At 39.5% G+C, this 16,852-nt stretch overlaps 1 protein-coding gene across 9 annotated transcripts in view; it reads right to left on the reverse strand.

The window, feature by feature from the left end:
• Positions 1-16,852, reverse strand: part of CCDC146 (coiled-coil domain containing 146) — a 265,750-nt gene that overhangs the window by 78,048 nt on the left and 170,850 nt on the right. The window contains exon 1 of one of the 9 annotated variants that reach the window (XM_035255010.3): positions 5,366-5,499. The exons of the other annotated variants lie outside the window; for them this stretch is intronic. The gene's annotated coding sequence lies outside the window, so the exon portion shown is untranslated. Of the gene's footprint in view, positions 1-5,365; positions 5,500-16,852 lie in introns of those variants that run through there. 9 annotated transcript variants of the gene reach the window in all.

Genomic DNA, 16,852 nt, shown 5'->3' on the forward strand with positions numbered 1-16,852 from the left:
CTCTCACTACTGGAAATAAATGACTTAACCATTTGAAGTAGTTTCCAAATGCAACTGAACTCTCAACACTGCTTCCTCATTCCTTTGACTTTTCCCATAGCTGCTTCTTTTTTTTTTTTTTTTTTTTTTTTTTTAATTTTTTATTGCATTTTAGGTTTTGGGATACATGTGCAGAACATGCAAGACAGTTGCATAGGTACACACATGGCAGTGTGTTTTGCTTCCTTTCTCCCCTTCACCCATTTGGCATTTCTCCCCAGGCTATCCCTCCCCAGCTCCTCCCCCCGCCCCGCTGGCTCTCCCCTTTTCCCCCCAATAGACCCCAGTGATTAGTACTCCCCTCCCTGGGTCCATGTGTTCTCATTTTTCATCACCCGCCTATGAGTGAGAATATGTGGTGTTTCATTTTCTGTTCTTGTGTCAGTTTGCTGAGAATGATGTTCTCCAGATTCATCCATGTCCCTACAAACGACACAAACTCATCATTTCTGATTGCTGCATAATATTCCATGGTGTATATGTGCCACATTTTCCCAATCCAGTCTATCATCAATGGGCATTTGGGTTGATTCCAGGTCTTTGCTATTGTAAACAGTGCTGCAATGAACATTCGTCCTTATAGCAGAACGATTTATAGTCCTTTGGATATATACCCAGTAATGGGATTGCTGGGTCAAATGGAATTTCTATTTCTAAGGCCTTGAGGAATTGCCACGCTGTCTTCCACAACGGTTGAACTAATTTACACTCCCACCAACAGTGTAAAAGTGTTCCTTTTTCTCCACATCCTCTCCAGCATCTGTTGTCTCCAGATCTTTTAATGATCGCCATTCTAACTGGCGTGAGATGGTATCTCAGTGTGGTTTTGATTTGCATCTCTCTGATGACCAGTGATGATGAGCATTTTTTCATATGATTGTTGGCCTCATATATGTCTTCTTTCGTAAAGTGTCTGTTCATATCCTTTGCCCACTTTTGAATGGGTTTGTTTGTTTTTTTCCTGTAAATCTGTTTGAGTTCTTTGTAAATTCTGGATATCAGCCCTTTGTCAGATGGGTAAACTGCAAAAATTTTTTCCCATTCTGTTGGTTGCTGATTCACTCTAGTGACTGTTTCTTTTGACATTCAGAAGCTGTGGAGTTTGATTAGGTCCCATTTGTCTATTTTGGCTTTTGTTGCCAATGCTTTTGGTGTTTTGTTCATGAAGTCCTTGCCTACTCCTATGTCCTGGATAGTTTTGCCTAGATTTCCTTCTAGGGTTTTTATGGTGCCAGGTCTTATGTTTAAGTCTTTAATCCATCTGGAGTTAATTTTAGTGTAAGGTGTCAGGAAGGGGTCCAGTTTCTGCTTTCTGCACATGGCTAGCCAGTTTTCCCAACATCATTTGTTAAACAGAGAGTCCTTTCCCCATTGCTTGTTTTTGTCAGGTTTCTCAAAGATTGTATGGTTGTAGATATGTTGTATTGCCTCCGATGCCTCTGTTTTGTTCCATTGGTCTATATCTCTGTTTTGGTACCAGTACCATGCTGTTTTGATTACTGTAGCCTTGTAGTATAGTTTGAAATCCAGTAGTGTGATGCCCCCGCTGTGTTCTTTTTGCTTAGAATTGACTTGGCTATGCGGGCTCTCTTTTGGTTCCATATGAAGTTCATGGTGGTTTTTTCCAGTTGTGTGAAGAAAGTCAATGGTAGCTTGATGGGTATAGCGTTGATTCTGTAAATTACTTTGGGCAGTATAGCCATTTTCACGATATTAATTCTTCCTAACCATGAACATGGAATGTTTCTCCATCTGTTTGTGCCCTCTCTTATTTCGTTGAGCAGTGGTTTGTAGTTCTCCTTGAATCCCATAGCTTCTTATCTCAAGCTTTAGCTTTCTCACACACCTAACTCATTCACAGAAGATATTAGGCCACATATTCCTTTCCTCCTGGTTATAAGCAATACATCCACCTGTGCTTTCAAATACATGCTCTCCTACTTTTTCCTAGGCATTGAGGCATCAGTGATAGCTTCTCTCCTTTTAATCTCTACTTCTTCCTCTTTACTGGCTAGCATAGTCTAGTAGTCAAGTATATCGCCAGGCAAGTAGATTTTGGTTTGAAATATAGCTCTGCTAGTTTTTTTTTTTTTTTTTTTTTTAAGAGACAAGGTCTTACTCTAACTGCTGATTACAGTGATGTAATCATAACTCACTGCAGCCTCAAACTCCTGTGGCTCAAGTGATACTCCTGCCTCAGCTTCCAAAGTAGTTAGGACTACAGGTGTGCACCACCACACCCCACTAGGTTTTCTCAAAATGTTTTGTAGAGATGTAGTCTCGCTCTGTTGCCCAGGCTAGTCTTGAACTTCTGGTCTCAGGCAATTTTCCTGCTCTGGTCTCCCCAAAAGTGCTGGAATTATAGGTGTGAGCCACCATGCCTGGCCAGCTTTGCTTTTTTTTTTTAAACTATATAACCTGGAGTGATACTTAACTAGTCCTTGCCTCAGTTTCTTCAGTTGTAAGAGAGAGACAAAAAATGAACTAATGTACATATTTAATATATTATCTTAGAGCACAAATACAGTCTTAATTGGTGTTAGCTATTTTATATAATCATTATCGTTATCTTCAACCTGTAAGTTTGCTCATCTTTCTCATTGCAAAAACAAACAAGACAAAATCCACCTTGGGCATTGTGCTCCCATTTAATTACCTTCTTTCTCTCCCGCTTTTCATTTCAATTCTTCTCAAAAGAGTAGCCTCTGCTTTGTCCCTTCACTCACTCCCCTTTCATCACTCACCAACTTGTAGTAACCAGAGCGCCAGTACACCATCAAATTAGTAAACTGACTGAGAACTTCCTCATTTTTTTGTCCTCGTTGAGTCTATCCTGCATGCTGCCAGCAGAATGCTCCATCCAAACACAATTCTCACCTTGCTTTAAGACCCTTCAAAGGACCTCATTATCTTCAGAATTAAGTCTAGGCTCCTTAACATAACATACAAGGGTCTTCATTATCTGGTAGCTGCCGCCTTCTCCAAACCTGTCTCCTCCCTCTCTTAATCTCCCGGGATGCTTTCAGTTCTATAATATCAACTACAGTTCCTACAGTGGGTAGAATAATTCTCCCTATCCTCCAGGATGGAACCTGTGGATGGCTTTCTTTACATGACAACAAAAGAGACTTTGCAAATGTGATTAAGAATGTGACCCCTTGAGATGGGGAGATTATTGTGGATTATCAAGGTGAGCCCAATCTACTCATGTGAGTACTTAAAAGCAGAGAATTGTTCCTGGCGGGATTAGAGAGAGGAAATGAAAAGAGGAGGAGAAAAGATCTGAAATATGAGAAGGACTTGACCCACTGTTGCTGACTATGGAGGAAGGCAATCGTGAGTCAAGGAACATAGGTGACTTCCAGAAGCTAGAAAAGGCAAGGAACTAAATGCTCCCCTCGAGCCTCCAGAAAGGAATGTAGCCATGATCACACTTTGATTTTGGCCAATTGAGGCCCAGGTTGGACTTCTGACCTATGGAACTATTAGGTGGTAAATTTGTGTTTAAGCCACTAAGTTTATGTTACAGCAGCAACAAAAAACTAATACAGTTCCCAAACCATACCATGTTTTTACATGTTATTTCTCCCCATCTGCAATTTCTTCTCTTTAGACCTTTAACAACCATTGAACCCATGTGTAAAATTATTTCCTCTCTACCTCCAAGGATCCTGGGGGGAGATTTCTTCTCTCTCTTATCTACTTCTCTTATCTCTTACACTCCTAAACCTGTGGCTCCTTCAAGTGACACCTCCAGGCAGAATTGATGAGTTCTCCCTATTGCTACTGTATTTTCAGCTACCTCTATTATTGCATGCATTGTACACTGTGGTCAATATATGTTTTAACATTTACCCCCCGCCATTAGACTGTGCACTGCTTGATGACAGAAACCCTGATGTATTTATCTTTGAGTCCTCACACATAATTTGACATCTTGTAAGTGCTCAGTAATTTCCATTAAACTGTTGTTGATCTATTCTTATCTTAAAACCAATGATCCACTTGGAAGAACTCATGTTTATTCACTCGCTTCCACTGCAACTTATCTGTCACAGAAGGCAAATGTAAGGGGTGGAGCAGGGTAATGTAATTTGGCCTGTCCATAGGCCTGGAAGAGCAGAGTATGCCACAAAACTGGCTGCCTTGCTCTCAGCTTCTCTTCTCCCTTCTGTGTGGTTGGCAAGGTTCACAGGATGAGCTGAGCGCTCTGGGACTGTTCTCTCACATCTGTTTGTTTGTTCCTTCTTTGGTGGCCACCATAGGAATGTGAGGGGGAGGTCAAAGGAGGTCTCCCAAGAGTTAAGACTGCAAATGTGATGGGCATGGTGGGTGAGTAATGCAGGTGCTTAGCCTCATGTATGACTTCAAAGTTGCAATTTTAAGAAAAACATATGGTCAAATAAATAAAAAGCATGCCCAAACAAATCCATGCCAATAAGTTTCATTCCCTTTAAAGCACACACATTTGTCCCAGTGAAACTGCAGTTGCTGAGACCTTTAACGACTATTTAACCCATGTGTAAAATTATTTCCTCTCTACCTCCAAGGATCCTTGGGGCAGGTGGCAGCAGGCTGGAGTGGCTGTGAGCCCAAGAGGCAGGAAATGAGCCAGACTGAAACCCAGATGCCTCTGTCAGAACTTCAAAGAGGGAACCAATGGTAAGAGCAAAGAATCTAACAGGGCCAAAGCCGTGAAGCATATTCACATAAGGATCAGAACATAGTCAGAGTCAGGAAACAGAGCCAAGATAAAACCACCGGAATACAGGCACATAACATGGACAAGAGGAGTAGCGGCAGAGGCAGGGAGCGGCCTGGGTCCCAAAAGGAATTCTGTTGCCGGAGCTGACAGACTAATCAGCGTTTAGTCCTTCCTAGGCAGAGGCTCCACCTCCAGTGCACCTGTGAAGGCCTAGAGTGGGCTCAGGCAGTAAGAAACTGGAAATGGAGGCCAAGCTCTCAGAGACCAGAGCATCTCTCATACAAGGGCTACACATATAGGAAGAAGGTGTCCTTAGCTGGTCATTTGTCACCTCACTTTGTTCATCACAGACAAAAACCACCTCCCTGACCTTGTCCAAAGGGGCTGTCATTGTAAATGTAGGTGAGCCCAGAGAACAGTGGGCTGGATCCCTGGGTCTGGCTGCTTTCTATGCTCACGAGTGGTAGCCAACAGCCACCTTTAAAGCCCCCTCTTATATGCTGACAGCACCTCCCTTCTTAGCTGTCCGTCAGTCAGGGTACACCAGCTCTAGGCTGTGAGGTTTCAGTTTGGGGACAGAGGTGCTCCCCACAACAAAGTTTGGGAGCCCTGGTGCCCCACCTTCACGTTCTGAAGATGCTGTTTCACCCAGTGTTCTTTCCGGTATTCATCAATAACAGCGCATTTAGCATGAAGGCATCCTGGAGTGTCCTTCACTTTCCCTTCCGGCAGGCAGATTGTGACAAACAGTGAAGCCTTTCACAGCCGCTCACAGAAGTCATCTTTAAAAAAGAACAAAAACTCAAAATTGCAACTTGGACTTCCCCAATGATAAATGGAACTTGGGAGCAGAATATGAAGATGTTTGAGTTCCACTCTTGCTAATTCACTGCTGAGGGGGCTTGAAATCCCAGCTGCATATGTGGACGAGTCTTCTACTCCTTGTTAAATTATTTCCCAAGTACTATATTCTTTTTGATTCTGCTGTAAATGTAATTTTCCCCTCAATTTCATTTTCTGGCTCATGTATTGCTAGTGTATAGAAGACATTCAGTTTTGTTCACTAAAATTCTCATTTGTCATGTAAATACAGGCCAAACCTCAGAACTCAGGTGTGAGCCATTTTATGTTTTCTGCAAGTATTTCATTTTAGGCAGAACACTGTCTGACACTCAGGCACTCGAAAATGTTGAATGAATGAGGCCACAATCTCCCATCCATTCCTCCATGACAGCACTTATCTTGATGTGTTGAAATCATACTCACATGTCTGTCCATCAAATTGGAATTGGACACTACAATGATCCCTGCCTTAAGAGGGATCCCTGAAGGACTCACATGTCTGTCCATCACATCGGAATTGGACACTAGAATGATCCCTCTGAAGGTAGGAATCCCTCTGAAGGCAGGGATCACTCTGGCTTCCTAGGAACCCTGCACGGTACATGTCACACACCAGGCACTCAGCACATGCCTGAAGACTTTATGGGCATGTAGTGGGTGGGGCTGCAGCATGAAGGGTTGAGCATATCTCCAAAGGAAATCTCAATGTGTGGTGTTCCCTTTCCACATCCACATGTGATTTGGGCCAGTCATAGAAGCAACACCAGTAGATTAAACAGTGTGTATATGTGCATGCCTGTGTATGAACGAAAAAGAATATAAATTCAATATTTATCATGGGTGATGTATGGATTGGTTGACTGTATGTAGAATACACACTCGCTATACAGTTTGGAAAGGATATTAAAAGCTTTTGAATGAAAACCTGTCAAACACTTCCTCCTGACACTGCTATCCAGGGAAAGTCAATAGTATGGTTTGGATCTGTGTCCCTGTCAAAAATCTCATGTTGAATTGTATTACCCAGTGTTTGGAGGTGGGGTCTTGTGGGAGGTGACTGGATCATGGGGGTGGATCGTTTATGAATGGTTTAGCACCATCCGCTTGGTGCTGTTTGGTGATAGAGTTCTCATGAGCTCTGGTTGGTTAAAACTGTGCAGCACCTCTCCCTTCTCTGTCTTGCTCATGTTTCTACCGTGTAAGATGCCTGCTCCCACTTTGCTTTCCACCACAAGTAAAAGCTCCCTGAGCCCTTCCCAGAAGCAGATGTCTCCATGCTTCCTATACCGCCTGTGGAACTACGAGTCCATTAAACCTCTTTTCTTTGTAAGTTACTCAGTCTCAGGTATTTCTTTATAGCAATGGGGACTGGACTAATACAGTCTTCAATGCAATGTGACCTGCCTCCAACAACACACAACTCAGCCCACAGTTACTCAACAGAAACCACTTCAGTAGATTGGTGGGCCGCATTTAAGTATTAAAGAGATTCAAATTCCTGAGTGAAGCAGAAAATTCAACACTTGAGTATCTGAATCCTAACACTGTTTGGTGAGCAAAAGAACAGAACTTTAAAAATTACTAAATGGGTATTATAAAGGTTTACATTGAAAAGTTCTAAAGTTAGAGCCTCAGACTCTTTCAGTTTATATATAATGTGAACCAGTTAGCTATCTTATAAATATCTTTAAATGCTGTAATTCACTTGTAACAGAAAATAGCTATCACCCATCGTAATTTCATAATAGATTATCCTGGAATTTCCTTGGAAAAGGGTGGAATATTCAGAAATTAACAGTTTACCAAGAAATCTATTTTCTGTATTTAAAGACACAGTTCTTTAGCTTATCTTGGCTTTTGAAAAAGCAGAGAAAACCATATATCATGAAGTATAATTTTAACTTTTTCAGTTGATACTAAATTTGATACCTAAGCAAAGTAGAAAGAATTTTTTAAGTTTAAAAAGTAGATTCTAACAAACACTTCACCAAACACAGCTGTTTCTAGTTCACAAAATAGACGATTACAAAATATTTTAATGTGTTTTCTGGCAAACATAAATTGCCTCATTTCATGGAAATGCCACGTTTCCAGTTATTACTGATAGTTTATAACAGTTTAAAGGATATATAAACAATTTCTACAGATTTCTATATCAGAAAAAGGTAAGATAGTATTTAAACCTCTTAAAATACATGAGATACATCTTACTCATGTCATAGTAGTGTATTTCATGCCAGAGACTGTAAACCAGTAACCAACAGTATAAATACACTCTGCAGGTGTTTTTAGTGTGCACAAGATTAAAAAAAAACTGGAGAATTCAGCACTTTGGGAGGCTGAGGCGGGTGGATCACGAGGTAAAGAGGTCGAGACCATCCTCGTCAACATGGTGAAACCCCGTCTCTACTAAAAATACAAAAAACTTAGCTGGGCATGGTGGCGCGTACCTGTAATCCCAGCTACTTGGGAGGCTGAGGCAGGAGAATTGCCTGAACCCAGGAGGCGGAGGTTGCGGTAAGCCGAGACGTGCCATTGCACTCCAGTCTGGGTAACAAGAGCGAAACTCCGTCTCAAAAAAAAAAAAATTGGAGAATTCATTGGCAACATTTAAAAATGGAGGCCAGGCATGGTGGCTAATGCCTATAATCCCAGCTCTTTGGGAGGCTGAGGAAGCAGGGTCACTTGAGCTCAGGAGTTAGGGACCAGCTTAGGCAACAAAGTGAGACCCCGTCTTTACAAAAAATAAAAAATTAGCTGGGTGTGGTAATGCACACCTGTAGTCCCAGTTATTCAGGAGGCTGACATGGGAGGATTGCTTGAGCCTGGGATATTAAGGCTGCAGTGAGGTGTGACTGTGCCACTATACTCCAACCTGGTGACAGGGTGAGACACTGCCCCCCCCAAAAAAATTGGTAGATTTTACCATAAAAATCTGAGTTTTCCACTTTACTTTAAAAATTATTAGACTTGATGACATTGGATTCGGATTCCACTGGATTTGTTGTTGCCTTTGCAACAACCAATTGGCATTCAGCAGAGACTGACTTTCAGAGTTACTATATGAGTGCTCTTTTAAAAAGGGGCACAGGCTACCTGTCCATTTATTCAATGTATGACCACATACCAAGATAACTATTTGACTCACTCATGATGTATTTATGGGCCTTGTGGGCATTTGAGATTGAGACCTTACTTTATAATTTATATATACATATACATTGTATCTATTGCATATAATATTTAATATGTAAAAATTTACTTATAAATTATAAACGTTATAATTTATATATAGGTATATAAATACACACATATGTATATAGTCACATGCTGCAAAATGACGTTTCAGTCAATGATGGATCATATATGCAATGGTGGTTCCATAAGTTTAAAATGGAGCTGAAAAATTCCTATTGTAGTCGTGACATTGTAGCACAACACATTAGTCATGTGGTTGTGGCGATGTTGGTGTGAACAAACTTATTACTGCTGCATGTAACTAGAGCATAGGTCAGTAATGTCATAGTCCTTCACATTCACTCACCACTGACTCATCCCGAGCAACTTCCAGTCCTGCAAGCTCCACTCACAGTAAGTGCCCTATGCAGGCATGTCCCTTCCTTTCTTTTATACCATATTTTTTACTCTACCTTTTCTATGTTTAGATACATTTAAATACCTAAATACTTACCATCGTATTTTAACTTCCTATAATATCAGTACAGTAACATGCTCTACAGACTTGTAGCCTGGGAGCCACAGGCTACACCATATAGCCTAAGTGTGTAGTAGGTTATATGATCTAGGTTTGTGTAAGTATACTCTATGATATTTAAATGATAAAATAGTCTAACAATTTATTTCTCAGAACATATCCCTGTTGTTAACTGACATGACTACAGCCATATAGAATCACATGTTTATATAACTCTCTGTGTGTGTACACGCACATGTGTGTAGTTAGCAGGGATATATGTGTAGAAATGTTTTGAAGTTGTAGATGACTGACATTTTCAACATATATGTATATATTTTCATACATATATTTATAATGTCATGGCTCTGTTTCTAAAACATAAATGAATATGTAGCTGAATTTCTATTTTACACACACACACACACACACACACACACATATATGTATATGTAGAAAGTGTCATTCAATGTCATTTAGCTGGTTGAAAGAATGGCTCCCTGGTTCTAAAACTGTTGCACAAGCTTTTGGAATGTCTTATTCCTTGGGATTGTGTCTCTCTCTCTTGCCCATCTCTGTACCTACCTGAGAATAAGGCTACATGACTGTATCGTTTGAGGTTTAGAACTTAATACTTTAAAATTCCAGGTTTTCTTACTGTTTCCATATTAACCTTTGATAATTTAATGAAAAGATCTTATAAACATGAATCTGATCCTTTGTTCACTAATCAAAATATTTTAAAATGATATTAAAATATTTTTCTACTTGGATATTGATATGTACTTCCAAAACAATGAAGCATATATCATAGAACAAAAAATGGTTAAAAAGATTATGAAGACATTGTGAGAAGATGTGTTCGTCAGCTAAATGCTGTTAGGGCTAAAAAAACAGCAAACATTCAGTTAACATGAAAACCTTTTTCTTATCTACAAACGTTATCCTTGCAATTAATGATCCCTTTGGCACTGTACTTTATGAACTTTGACAAAAAAGCAAACTATAATTTATAAGGAAATGCAGACAAATTCTGAACAACTTGCCCCAGCAGTTATTTGAGTAAAGGTTTAAGCCAAATAGGAAGTAAACATCCAGTAATGTAGAAAATGAGAAAATTATTTCCAGGCAAATCAAGCACCAGCAGACTAGGGACTCTAAGAGCAGAATTATCCAGACAAAAATAAATTTGAGAAATTGTATAATTTCTGACTTCTGGTGAGATGGAAGCCTGGCAATTCCATTAAGTCGGGTCCATTTCCATCTTTTTTTTTCACCACTATATGACAAAGTAAAGATGGTTGAGAAACTTGAGCAAGGTCACAAGAGGCTTTGTAGGGACTTGATTCTGTTACTGATTGACTTACTAGTTTTTATAAATGACTAGCATAATCTTGCTGATGGCATATATATAGTGTGAAGCACATTTAGAGAACTTTAGGGAGTCCAGGTTGGCAGGCATAAAAGACCATCTGGAAGTGGACACTATCCATAGAAGAATTCCATGTCAAATTAATGCTATGAGTAATGGAGGGGGAAGAAGCTAACTTCACTATCACTTACTGTATAAAACTAAGAGATAATGGTCAAAATTATAAAAAAGAGGGGACAAAGACATTTTATAATGGTAAGAATATAAAAATAACCATAATACCAAAAGCACAAACCTTCCTAAATTCCAGAAGCTATACTACGAATTAAATAAGAGATATTTATTTACAAGGCTGAGTGCAGTGGCTCACACCTGTAATCTCAGCACTCTGGGAGGCCAAGGTGGGCGGATCACCTGAGGTCCGGAGTTTGAGATCAGCCTAACCAACATGGAGAAACCCTGTTTCTACTAAAAATACAAAATTAGCTGGGTGTGATGGTGCATGCCTGTAATCCCAGCTACTCGGGAGGCCGAGTGAGGAGAACTGCCTGAACCTGGGAGCTGGAGGTTGTAATAAGCCAATATTGCACCATTGCACTCCAGCCTGGGCAACAAAAGCTAAACTGCATCTAAAAAAAAAAAAAAAAAAAAAAAAAGAAAGGAAAAAAGATATTTTACAAATATAGAGGAAGGATAAACCTTAAAACGAGTTATTATAGGAAGAGAGAGGGAACAGGGTGGAGGGGTTAGGGATAGAAGCTAGAATTCTTTAACTATACTTTGTTTTGTAGATACGATCTAGAAGAATGTAGTACTTTGTTAAGAAGCAATTATAAAATTTGAAAAAAATGAACCAATTGAATGTAACTATGTATTGAGTTGGAGTTTAACTTCATGGGAAGGAACCATTCCAACTTGACTAGGAATCCTAAGTAGATTTTACCCTAAGGACAAAAAACCCTGCAACTATTTTTCTATAATCACATTGTTGGCAGTAGTGTTATTCTGAACCAGTTATGTGTACACTGTGGGATACAGTAAATGAATAATTATATAATGTCATTGAAAACCAGGATTTTGATGTAGAGAAAAGAGACATCTATAAGATTGAAGAGGTTAAGTAAATTCCTTGTTGTAATTACTGACTTTGAATTGGCAATATCATGATGTATTTTTTATATATATAATCTATCCTTCCTAGTTCTGTGCATTAAAAAGGCATAGAAACAAAGATCAACCTAGCAGCAATTAGTACCACTTATTCCCAGATTCTAGTCTCTAAATACCATTTCTCACTTAAAGAAAAATGGGGGTCTCCTTTGGAGAAATGACTGATTCCAAGTTTCAAGCGTGAAAACCAATGAGCCTCAAATGCTTCTGTCACATCAGAAAGCAAAAAGTCTACCCAAGACTACTAGAGTCATGTCAAAGAGATTCAGAGTCATGTCAAAAGGCTCCCACTACCCAAAAATGGGCCAGGAGGACTGTCAATGAGCTAATAACTACAAAGGATGGGAATAACTATGTATAAGTAAATGTGTTCACAGTAATACTTAAAAAAAAAACACCACAACACTTTTCACCTTTGAAGGATACTGGGGAATCAATTAAGCATTTTGAACATTTGAAAATCAAGTATTTATCATGCTTCTACAACAGGGTAACCAGACAACTGAGTTCAAGTTTCTCTTTTTAGAAGGATTCTCATTAATAAATAAAGAAAAAATAATAGTATTATAATATTGTCATTTAAAATCCCAATTGAATTAGTAGACCCAGGCAAGGATTATCAATGGCAGGTAACACCACTAAAAGGGAGACAACCAGTATCATGTGCCTTCTGATGAAAGTTCATATAACCAAGGGGCATTACATTTTTCTGAATTCAAACTATACTACAAGGCTGTAATAACCAAAATAGCATGGTACTGGGTGCAAAAATAGACACACAGATCAATGGAACAGAACAGATAAGTCAGAAATAAAGCCATAGGCTACAACCAACCGATCTCCAACAAAGCTGACAAAAATAAACAACCTGGGAAAGCACACCCCACTCAAAAAATGGTGCTGGAAAAACTGGCTAGCCATATGCAGAAGAATGAAACTGTACCCCTGGCTCTCACCATATGTAAAAATTAACTCAAGATGAATTAAAGACTTAAATCTATGACTTTATACTATATAAATCCTAAAATGAAACTCCTTGAACATTAGACTAGAAAAAGAATTTGTGACTAAGACCTCAAAGGCAAATGTAACAAAAACAAAAATTGACAAATGAAAAGTTTTTTTTTTTTTGAGACAGAGTTTCACTCTTGTGACCCAGGCTGGAGTGCAATGGCGCAATCTAAGCTCACTGCAACCTCCGCCTCCTGGGTTCAGGCAATTCTCCTGCCTCAGCCTCCCGAGCAGCTGGGATCACAGGCACGCGCCACCATGCCCAGCTAATTTTTCTGTATTTTCAGTAGAGACGGGGTTTCACCATGTTGACCAAGATGGTCTCGATCTCCTGACCTCATGATCCACCCGCCTCGGCCTCCCAAAGTGCTGGGATTACAGGCTTGAGCCACTGCGCCCGGCCGACAAATGAAATTTAATTAAACTAACGGACTTCAGTGCAGCAAAGAAACAATCAACAGAATAAACAATCTACAGAATGGGAGAAAATATTTGCAAATGATCACACTGACAAAGGACAAATATCCGGAATCAGTAAGGAACTTGAATCAACAAGCAAAAATGAAATAACCTCATAAAAAAGTGGGCAAAGCACATGAACAAACACTTCCCAAAAGAAGACATATGAGTTACTAATCATATGAAAAAAAGCTTGTCATCATCAGAGAAACACAAATGAAAACTGCAATGGGATACCATCTCACACCAGTCTGAATGACTATTACTAAAAAGTCAAAATACAACATGTTGGCAAGGATGTGGAGATAAAGGAATCCTTTTACACTGTTGGTTGGAATGTAAGTTAGTTCAGCCCCTATAGAAAACAACATGGAAATTTTTCAAAGAACTAAAAATAGAACCACCCTTTGACCCAGTACTCCCACTACTGGGATTCCCCAAGGAAAAGAAATCATTCTATCAAAAAGACACCTGTACTCTTATATTTATTGCAGCAATATTCACAATAGCAGTCATGGAATCAACTTAAGTGTCCATCAATTAGGACTGGATAAAGAAAATGTGGTACATATACATCATGGAATACTATGCAGTCATAAAAAAGAATGAAATCATGTCCTTTGCAGCAACATGAATGAAGCTGGAGGTCATTATTCTAGGTGAATGAAACAAAATCAAAAACTGCATTTTCTCACTTATAAGTGGGAGCTAAACAATGTGTACACATGGACATAAAGATGGAAACAATGGACAGTGGGGATCTCAGAATGGGAGGAAAGGCAGCGAAGATTTAATAACTGCGTATGGGGTACCATATTCACTATTTAGGTGATGGGTTCAATAGATGGCCAAACCCAGCATTATTCAATATACCTGTGCAACAAACCTGCACATGTAGCCTCTGACTTCAAAGTAATAATTAAAAAGAAAGTAATGGGCCGGGTGTAGTGGCTCAGGCCTGTAATGCCAACACTTTGGGAGGCTAAGGTGGGCGGATCACAAGGTCAGGAGCCCGAGATCAGCCTGGTCAATATGGTGAAACCCCGTCTCTACTAAAAATACAAAGATTAGCTAGGTGTGGTGGTGTGTGCCTGTAATCCCAGCTACTTGGGAGGCTGAGGCAGGAGAATTGCTTGAGCCGGGGAGGCATAAGTTGCAGTGAGCCAAGATCACGCCATTGCACTCCAGCCTGGGTGACAGAGCAAGACTGCAACTCAAAGAAAAAAAGAAAGAAAAAGAGAAAGTGAGAGAGCGAGAGAGAAGGGGGGAGGGGGAAGGGAGGGGGGAAGAGAGAGAGAAAGAAAGAAAGAGAGAGAGAAAGAGAAAGAAAGAAAACGAAAGGAAGGAAGGAAGGAAGGAAAGGGGAGGGAAGGAGGGAAAAATGTTTGAGATGACAGGTATGTAAATTAACATGATCTGATTACTATGCATTATATGTATCAAAACATCACTATGGGTGGGGCAAGGTGGCTCATGTCTGTAATCCCAGTATTTTGGGATATTGAGGTAGGAGAATTGATTGAAACTAGGAATTCAAGACCAGCCTGAGCAATGTGGTGAGACCTTGATTCTACTAAAAGTTAAAAAAAAATTAGCCAAGCATAGTGGTGCAGATCTGTGGACTTAGCTACTTGGGAGGCTAAGGTGGGAGGATGCTTGATACCAGGAAGTCAAGGCTCCATTGAACTGTGATTGTTCCACTGCACCCCAGCCTAGATGACAGAGTGAGACCTTGCCTCTAACCACCACCAGCACCACCACCACCAAACAAAAAGCCATCACTATGTAAACCATAAATATGTACATGTGACAATTAAAAAATTTAATAAAAGCTTGAACAACAACAAAAAAAAACGAAGTTCATGGCACCACCTAGAAAGCAGCCCTCGCAAAAAAAAAAAATAAATAAAAATTTAAATGTGACCTGGATCAAACCTTTATGCACTAAGGCTCTATGAATATAATGGAAATACAGACTTACCATGAAGCAAAATCCAGATTATAAAAAATTTTATGGGACAAATGGTCCAGCCTCTTAAACAAAATTTTCTATTATATTACCTTATCTCTTGCCATGTAGGCTAGACTTTGCTAATGATACTTACAGGCTTAGCCAATAACCATGCAGAATTTACTCTTTTTTAAAAAAAATTATTTATTTATTTGAGACAGAGTTTCACTATGTCACCCAGGCTGGAGTGCAGTGGCGTGATCTTGGCTCACTACAACCTCCACCTCCCAGATTCAAGCGAATCTTCTGCTTCAGCCTCCTGAGTAGATGGGATTACAGGCATACTCCTCCACACCTGGCTAATTTTTGTATATTTAGCCAGCATGGGGTTTCACCATGTTGGTCAGGCTCGTCTTGAACTCCTGACCTGAAGTGATCTGCCCACCCTGGCCTCCTAAAGGGCTGAGATTACAGATGTGAGCCACCATGCCTGGCCTATTTACTGTTTTAAATGCTAACTTCAAACAAATAGCCAGTGTCATGGTTAACTGTGAAACTCTAGGAGCTTTTCCATTAAAATCAGAAACAAGGAAAGGGTGCCGGATATGAGCATGATCATTGCATAAAATTCAGAAAATGTTTACCAAGGCACTTAGACAGAAAATGATGCATGTATATGGAAAAGAACAAATGACCATTATCTGTAGCAGATATAAAGGCCTACATGAAAAATACAAAGTAATATTATAGTACAGTAAGGCGACCATTTAAAAAATAAATATACAAATTACAGCTTTCCTATTTAATAAGAATAACAAGTTTAAAAACATATTGAAGAAAAAGTCCTATTCATAAAGTAATGGGTAAGATAAAAAAAATCTGGAAGTAAACATACCAAGAAACATTAAACATCCATATAAAGAAAACTATAAAAGTATATGGGAAACAAAAGATTTGAACAAATGTTCAAGAATAATACAAAATACTTCTAAATAGGCCAATTATTCTTTTTTTTTTTTTTTTTTGAGACGGAGTTTTGCTCTTGTTACCCAGGCTGGAGTGCAATGGTGTGATCTCGGCTCACTGCAACCTCCGCCTCCTGGGTTCAGGCAATTCTCCTGCCTCAGCCTCCTGAGTAGCTGGGATTACAGGCACACGCCACTATGCCCAGCTAATTTTTTGTATTTTTAGTAAAGACGGGGTTTCACCATGTTGACCAGGATGGTCTCGATCTCTTGACCTCGTGATCCACCCGCCTCGGCCTCCCAAAGTGCTGGGATTACAGGCTTGAGCCACCGCGCCCGGCCAATTATTCTTAATCAGTAGAATTTTTGGAACATAAAAAGTGATTATAAAATGCAGTTGAAATAATAAATCACTAATATCTTTAAAAAAGAGTAAGTATAAATTTTTTCTTTTAGGTTTAAGATGCATTATAACTCTATGATATGTAAGCAGGATGACAGTAGCAACAGAATAAACAGCATATCAGTGTAATCAAGTAGGAAGCTCAGAAACAGACCTAATTTACATATTATTCAATATATGATCAAATGTGCCATTTTGAGTTAGTGAAGGAAAAGATGGAATTCATCTATTTGCCCAAAA

The sequence above is a fragment of the Callithrix jacchus genome, chromosome 11, assembly GCF_049354715.1.
Source record: "Callithrix jacchus isolate 240 chromosome 11, calJac240_pri, whole genome shotgun sequence".
NCBI lineage: Eukaryota > Metazoa > Chordata > Mammalia > Primates > Cebidae > Callithrix > Callithrix jacchus.